The sequence below is a fragment of the Calypte anna genome, chromosome 5 (assembly GCF_003957555.1).
Source record: "Calypte anna isolate BGI_N300 chromosome 5, bCalAnn1_v1.p, whole genome shotgun sequence".
Classification (NCBI taxonomy): domain Eukaryota; kingdom Metazoa; phylum Chordata; class Aves; order Apodiformes; family Trochilidae; genus Calypte; species Calypte anna.
Window position 1 is genome coordinate 564,952 of NC_044250.1, and position 7,456 is coordinate 572,407.

At 54.7% G+C, this 7,456-nt stretch overlaps 1 protein-coding gene across 1 annotated transcript in view; it reads right to left on the reverse strand.

The window, feature by feature from the left end:
* BAHD1 (bromo adjacent homology domain containing 1) overlaps nucleotides 1-6,887 on the reverse strand; it is a 32,608-nt gene extending 25,721 nt beyond the window's left edge. Inside the window, exon 1 of the mRNA XM_030451047.1 lies at nucleotides 6,724-6,887. The gene's annotated coding sequence lies outside the window, so the exon portion shown is untranslated. The remainder of the gene's footprint in view (nucleotides 1-6,723) is intronic.
* Nucleotides 6,888-7,456: the final 569 nt, after the last annotated feature.

Here is a 7,456-nt window from a genome sequence, read left to right on the forward strand (position 1 = left end):
GTGCTGGCTGTGACTGTGCTGCTGGCACTGAGAACCTGGGCACCGGGCTGAAGTGGTTCCTGATGCCTGACACTGCCCCACAGCCCCTGCTTCCCAGAGCAGCAAGGGGTTTATCAGACCTGCATAGCCCTGGAGGTGTCAGGACTGCCATTCCAGCACAGCCAGTGACTTATTCTGAAGCAGGAATTATTCCCTTGCTCTTCTTCCACTACAGGAGGAAAAAAAAAAAAAGCAAATGGCAAGAAATAAAATGGCTTTTTTTGGGAAGGCTAAACAGTGCTTTCCCACACATGTTGCCTTCTCTCACGGGATTTCAAAGCACTCACCCTCTTTGCAAGCAGAATGCAAGGACAGTAGAAATCCCAAATAAACTCTGTTCCTAGAGATCTGTGAAATCCAGCATCTGAGACAGGCAGAGCCACACTGACAGGGCTCTTGTGAGGGGAAAAAGGGGGGCAGGCAGCCCCATGGCAGATTCTACCTGGGAACTCACACCACCAGCAGGAGCTGGGTTGGTGTTTGTAGCACCCACCCCTCAGGCACCAGGGATGTGAGAGATTTGGGGTTACCACGGGACTCACAGGAGAAATCCCCAACACGTGCAGAGCACTTCTGCTGCTTCTGCAACTGGCTGAAATCTAAGGAATTCCCAGTTTGGGATTTACCTGTCCCAGCTGTCAGGATTTTCACACCTGTCATGCCACTAAGCATTCAGGCAGGATTTTAAGAAAATCTTTGAATTACAGCTCTCAAATCCTTTCCCTTTGCCATCTCCCTCACCTCCAAGGGGTGTGCTGGGTCTCCTTACTCTGAGCCCCCTTTCACCTGGCTTTCCTGAACTGATTTGGAATGAGTAGACAAAGAAACAAACCCAAACATGCCTCTTGCATCTGCTTTTGTAGTTTGGTTTCTTTTTTAAACAGAAAAAAAACCCCAACCAAACAACAACAAACCCCAAACCCTGCTGCTGTGCACTAGTTTCCTTTACCAGCTGCACTTCCCTCCTCCTTCCGAACCTTCCGTGCTTATCAATGTGATTATTGCTGCTTATTCCTTCCCACCACTGCCTCTCCATCCTCCCTCCTCACAGGGAGATGCCTCAGTGTCCCTCCTCCCCCCTCCCCAAACCTTTTTTTTTTCCCTTCTTTTTTTCACAGCATTCCCCAAACCTAAATCAGCAAGAACACGCTCCAGCTGCCAACCACCTCGATGCTGGCAGCAAAACCCCTGCCCTGATGCTCTCCCCCAGCCCCCTCCATTTTAAGGGCTGGATAAAAAAAAAAAAAAAAAACAAAAAAAAAAAAAAAAAAAAAAAAAAAAAACAAAAAAACACAAAAAAAACAAAAAAAAAAAAACCAGAAAGCAAAAAAAAAGGCTCTTTTTACTTTACAGAAGTTCCCAGGTGAGGGTTTTGGGGTGCAGATTCCCCGGCAGCTCCACGCTGCGGCTGCTCCCACGGTGCAGCCTCCTCCAGACAAACTCCACTCAACCATCTTCCCCTCTGCACACCCCCAAACTCCTGCTTCCTCCCCTCCTTTGCCGATTCCAGCCTCTCCCAGGTATTCTGCAGGCAGGAGGAAGAGGAGGGGGTGAGGATGATGCCGTGCAGGCAGCCTGGAGCTCGCTGCGTTCAGGGCTTCCCAGAGGCCAGGGCCAGGAACAATGGAAGGGCAGAGGCATGGGGTGTGTGTGTGTCTGTGTGAAGCAGCACAGCTCAGTGATGCCCAGGGATCTGGATGCTTCTCCAGCACTGCAATTTTATTTAAAGGATGAGAATTCAGGCTCTGGGAGCAGAAATAAATAAATAAGTAAACGGGCTGCCAGCAAAGCCGGTTTATTCAAATCGGGGCTGGGAAAATGCTCCCTTTTTAATTCTAAGAGCATGGTAAATAATTTGAAATATTGATACACAGGCAGTTACTCAAAGACAAGATCTTTTATTTGAAAAAAAATAAAATAAAATACTCCAGCCTGCTGAGCTGGGCGAGCTGTCTGGTTTCAAAGCTGAGCACGTGGAAGCCCTTCAAAAAACTGCTTGCAGAACAATGGGTGCCAGCCAGCACTCCTGTGATGTGCCTCACAAAGGGGGGGAATAAATAAATATAAAAATCATCATTTTCTTGTTGAGTCACACCTTTGTTCAAGAGAACTGGGACACAAGGAACACAGCAACTGACAGCTCCAAACTGAAACATCCTCTTGTTCCTGAACACCAAGCCCCAGGCTACTCACTGCCAAACGCCAGGACCTGCACGGCACCACTGGACCAGGGGGGGAAAAAAAGAAAAAACCCCTCAGGATGCACCCAGCTGCTCTGGGCAAGGGATGGAGCTGACCAGGACACCCAACACCCCCCAGCAGCTGTCACCCAACTGGTACCACCAGACCCTGGATGGTCACGGAGCTCAGACCCATCCTGCCAGAACCAGAACAGGCTGGGAAACTCCAGCAGCAAAGGCAGGATTGTGAAACACGGGGCTGAAAGCCACCCCCAGGAAGAGCACAGCACCAGCACTCCTGAGGATGCACCCACCATCTCAGCCAGAATATTCATTTTTTTATCTTTTTTTTTTTGCAGCTGCAAGGTCCTGACCCCAGGGTGCTGCGGGGGAGCTGAGCCCAGCTCCTCACTCCTCTGCCTCTGGGGTTTTAGTTGCTGCACTCCTGCTCCCTGGCACTGACACACGGGCTCTGTTCCCACGTTTATTAAGGGGCTCAGCTCCTCCTTGTGCCCTTCAGCCCCTGCCTGAGCAGGCTGGCACCAAGGAGAAGCCCAGCCTGAGCCATCCCTCGCCTTCTTTGTGACTCCTGAGGAGTTCATAACCACACACCCTCTGATAAAGAATTCATGAAATTCAGTGTACACCAGCCATCAGCTGGGAATGGGGGAATATCTGCTGCTCCAGAGAGGTTCCCCTCATTTGCAGCTCCATTTCACCAGACCCAGAGCTGTCCCTTGGCCAAGCAGCTTCCACTATGGCAGAACTTGAAATATTTTTGGGCAATTTTACCACTGTTAATAGTTCAGAGGCTTTACAAAGAGGTCCAGGGCTCTTGCTTCACTCAGCTGGCCACACTCATGCAGCTCATCAGCTCTCCAGGCTCCCTCCTATTTTCTATGGGTTCTTCACCCAAACTGCAGGAGAAATAACAACAAGGAACAGGCAAAGGGAATTCCAGTGCCACAAGTGTTGACTGGGACAGGTGAAAAAAGAATTATTTTAAAGTCAGGTTTACATTCCTCTTAATGGCATCCTTTGGTTTCACTTTTCAATCACCATATCAGTCCCTGACTTTGCTTTACAGCAAGATAAAGATTTCCATTGTCCTGCTCCTCCAGATGATTTTTTTTTTAATCCCACCTAAAACATCACCATGACTCTACTTTATTCTGCTTTTTTTATAATAAATCTTCATGCAAGAACATCAAGCCTGGACAATAACTGGATAAAAGCCTATTGCATTGTCCCATGCAATCACATTTCTTCCTCTCTTAAGAAATAAACCAGATATATTATTTTTAAGTGCATTTTCCCCATTTAAGGAATACCAGTTGCCAGTCCAGAGGCAGCAAGCACAAATGCTTAGAGGTTAAAATTTAAGGGGCACAATCCCTCCCAAGAATGCTCTTCAAAGCATCCCCTTCATCTCCCTTCACTGCAGCCTGCATCCAAAACCTGCAAACACTCCCCAGCCACAGATCTGCAGCTGCAAACACAACCAGCTCACTTGCAGCTCACCTACAACCTGAAACAGATAAATCCATGGTGAGGGGCAGCAGGAGACCAAGCTGGGTGGTCAGAAAGCCCTTCAGGTCTAGAGGAAAACCCCTGGGATTATGTGGCCCTGGCAGCCCCAGGCACAAAGCCCACACTTGAAGCTATTTTTAGTTTTACTACTTCTTTGGGGTGTTTATTTTTCAGGGTGTTTCTTTATTATCATTATTATTATTTCCCAGTTATCAGAACTGCTGTTTCATGTATTATTAACAATATGATAGTTGTGACTTAATTAGTTCAGCTGCTTGGGCACCAGGCAGGGGTTGTTCCTGTAGTTACTTCCATGGGGTGTATTGCCACGCTTAACTGATTATTAGATGGGGCAAAAACCAAACCCCACATGGCTCCTTTTCCATGGAATATTTGTACCTCTGAGCACATTTTCCTATTTCTGCAGCCCCAGATACAATCATTCATTCATTTTCTCGTGATCCCAATGCCAAGCAGCAAGCCTGCCTCTGCCTACGATGTCTAATTATTTTTCAGTTGTTTGCTCTGGATAGATTTGCTGCTCAGGGCTTATTTTCAGTGCTGCAGTAGTACCAGACAAGCATTTGCTGAAGGGTGAGTTTCCCCCAAACAATCCCCCAGCACCATCTCCATCAGACACCCCCAGCCTGGGTCCTCTGGTCCGCACAGCCCCCGAATGGCACAGCAGCAATTAACACCACCAAATTAACTCAGATTCTGCCCAGAGAGGTTAAAAACATAACCAGGCTGTCAGACCCCAGTCAGAACAACGATGCAGATGACTGGCAAGAAGGACAGAGCAACAACATCAGATCCATTGATAGAGTTGGGTGAGAAAACCTCAGCTGCTTCCAAAATGACACCCCCTCTGCGAGGGCTGGGACTGCTCTTCTGCCCAACGCAGCATTTCTCAGCAATATTTTATTGTTGTGTCTAAGTATCACCACCAGCCCAGAGCAAACAGAAAGGATCTGCTCACAGGAGGCTGAAGGAACTCTTTTCCCCCCCAGCTTTGGTGTTTTCCAGTTGATTTTACACCTAGAAGTGATGCTACACCTCACCGGGGCAGCGATTCTGTCCTGCTGGAGCCCGGCAGCTGGAAAGCCTGTGCTGCTGCTCCACTTAAAATGCTGTGCTGGATTCATCAGGAAAACAAACAGAAATCAATGTTTAAATCCAAAAACACCCTGTGAAATCAGACTAATGCAGTTTCCCATCGGAAGCAAATATTTAGACAGTTCCAGCTGAGGCTTGACAAGGACTCAGGTAGCCAGGACATGACAAACGTGAGGGATGGGTTGGGATGAATATGTTAGCAGGATATTTCTGTTAAAGCCATCAGCAGTGTGCTGGTATTTAAATCACATTAAGATTTCAAGAGCATCAGTCTGTCATGCAGCTGGTGTCACCCTACCCCTCACAACCACCGGGGCTGGAAACCTCAAAACACAACCCTAAGAACCCCAGAACCCTGTCCTGACACCCCAGCACCCAAGATCCCACCCAGGAAGATGCCACCCCCACCAGGTGGGATCCCCCCAGAGCAGGGGGCTCTCTAATTGTGCCAAACTGACGGGCAGATCAATCAGCCAGGCTCCCCAAAGCCCAGAAAACCCTTTTTGCTTTGAGGTTTGCCTCCTCCTGACAATGATGACTTCAGATGCAGAGCACGAGGGGCAGCTGGATCCTCAAGAACAAAACCAGAACCTCTCTTCAGATAAGCACACTCGTGGGAGGCGGGGAGGGAGGGGAGGCAAACAGAATAAGATCCCAAATGCTGCTTTTTTTTGTTTTCAAGTTTTGGTCGCTGCTCTTTCAAAAGAGAGGGGGGTCCCGAGCCGGGTCGGGCAGAGGGATGGGAAGGCAGGGGTATCCCTGGATGTCGAGTATCAGCCCGGAGAACACTTGCTCGTCTGCCGAGCTCTGCCCAGTCACATGTGCTGGCTCCTGCGCCTTGTAGAAGCAGCTGGAAAAGAGGGAGCCAGGCGAGCTGCCTCCATTAGGAGCCACGGCTACACAAAAGGAGAAGAGGAAACAAGCCCTGGGCCACCGGAGCTACCAACAGGAAAAGAGAGATGACCAAGGTCGGGAGAAACGCGTGTCAGGAGCTGGCGAGGGGGGTAAAATGTGCCGAAAATGACAACTCCTCCCCGAAGGCTCCGGGCGGCACCTGCACGGCCACCCGGGCGGCACCGCCGGACGCCACCAACTGGGAAACTTCCCCGCTCCGTTAAGGGCAGCCCGGGAGACTGGCCCCACACACACCAAAAAAACCCCAAAAAGCAACAAACCAACCCCCTACAGAAACACACAACTTCTGTCCGGGCAGACCCGGTTCTGGTCCCGCCGCCCCCCCGAGCACGGAGGGACGGGAGGGGATCGGGCTCCCCCAGCCCACGCTCCGGGCGCTTTTCCTCGGGAATCGCCTCCAAACCGGCGATCTTCAGACCAAGCCTCCACCTTCCCCCGGGACACCCGGCTTCCCCACGGAGCCCACACCGGTTCCGGCCCCTCCAACTTCCCCGGCCCAGCGGCCTCGGTCTGTGCCCGCCCCCCCCCCCCCGCCTGTCAGACGCCCGCCGGCCCCGCCGCCTTTGTCCTGCCGAGCCGAGCTGGTCCCGGGGGGGGAGACCCACGGGATCGGGGGGATCGGGGGTACGGGGAGGTCAGGGTTCGGCCCGTCCCCGCCGGCACTCGGCAAGTTCCCGTCCGTTGTGCGCACACAGCCGCCTCCCGCACCTGAGGGCGGCCCGGCCCGGCCCACCTGCCGCCCAGGCCGCTTCCCCGCCCGCCGTGCCCCCCAGCACCGGAGCCGCCAGCCCCTTCCCTCAGCCGGGAAAGTTCCCGGTGGCTCCACGCCCCTCCTGGGGCTGGCGGCACCTGCTCCCGGCCCGCCGGAGTTACCGGGGAAGAGGGGGAAGGGGTGGAGGGGGGGGAACGAGGCGACGATCGCCGCGACCGCGTGGGGACTCACCGGGGCGCGCTCCCGCGCCGCGGGGCTGCCGCAGGCCCCGGTCTCGGGGGAGAGATCCAACGACCGGCAGCCCTCCTCCCGGGGCGCCCGAGTCCCGGGCTCCACGCTGCTGCGTCAGCGCCGCCTCCTCCTCCTCCTCCTCCTCCTCCTCCCTTCGGCAACCGCCCGGCTGCGGGATGGGGATGAGGCGGCCCCCGCTGCCGCCGCCCGCCCTCGCCTCAGGGCGTCGCGATCCGGCGCGGCTCGGGCGGGCGGCGCGAAGGGGCCGGCAGCGGGCGGGAGCCGCGGCGGGGGAGGCCGGGGAGGGGAGGGGGGGGAAGGGGGGTGAGGGGAGGGGGCTGAGGAGGAGCCGCCGCCGCTGCCGCCGCCGCCGCTGCCGCCGCCGCGAACTCCCCGCAAGCCGCTCGCCCCTCCGGCCTCCTTCCTGCTTCCTCGTCCGCAGCCAATCGCCGGCCGCTCGCTCCGCCGTCCCGGCCAATCGCCAGCGCCCCTGCCCGCCGCCAACCGCCAATCAGCGCGCGCTGCCCCGCCCCCCGCTCCCCCCCCCCTCCCCTCAGCGCCCCCGCTGCCCCCCCCGCCCCTCACAGCCGAACCCCCAGAACCGGACCGGGGGCACCGGGACAGGACCCGGGCAGCGGGGGGTGCCGGTCCCCTCCCGTCCTCCCGGGGTCACACAGCTGAGATGGGGGCTCCGGGGAAGCCCCCGAGCCCGGCGGTTCCCTCCCAGGACCTG